Source organism: Rhagoletis zephyria, unplaced genomic scaffold, assembly GCF_001687245.7.
Source record: "Rhagoletis zephyria isolate East Lansing unplaced genomic scaffold, Rhagoletis_zephyria_1.1 Rzeph_scaffold_05322, whole genome shotgun sequence".
Lineage (NCBI taxonomy): Eukaryota > Metazoa > Arthropoda > Insecta > Diptera > Tephritidae > Rhagoletis > Rhagoletis zephyria.
The window spans coordinates 6424-6646 of NW_016162405.1; positions in this window are offsets into that span (position 1 = coordinate 6424).

The following is a 223-nucleotide window of genomic DNA, read 5'->3' on the forward strand; positions in this document are numbered from 1 at the left end:
TACTAACAGACCACGTATTTGTATTCAGCGCTTCGTTAATATAGAGATATAGAGGTTTGGTTTAATATGCAGAAACCAGTAGTTATTCTAATATTATTTTAAATATTCAACAGCAGTTTACTGAAACAAATATGCAATTGCATATAAATGCAGATGTTTCGTTTTCAAGGCCAAGTGAAAAAAGGGTCGCCGGCGTTTGGGAGTAATCAAATGTACATACATA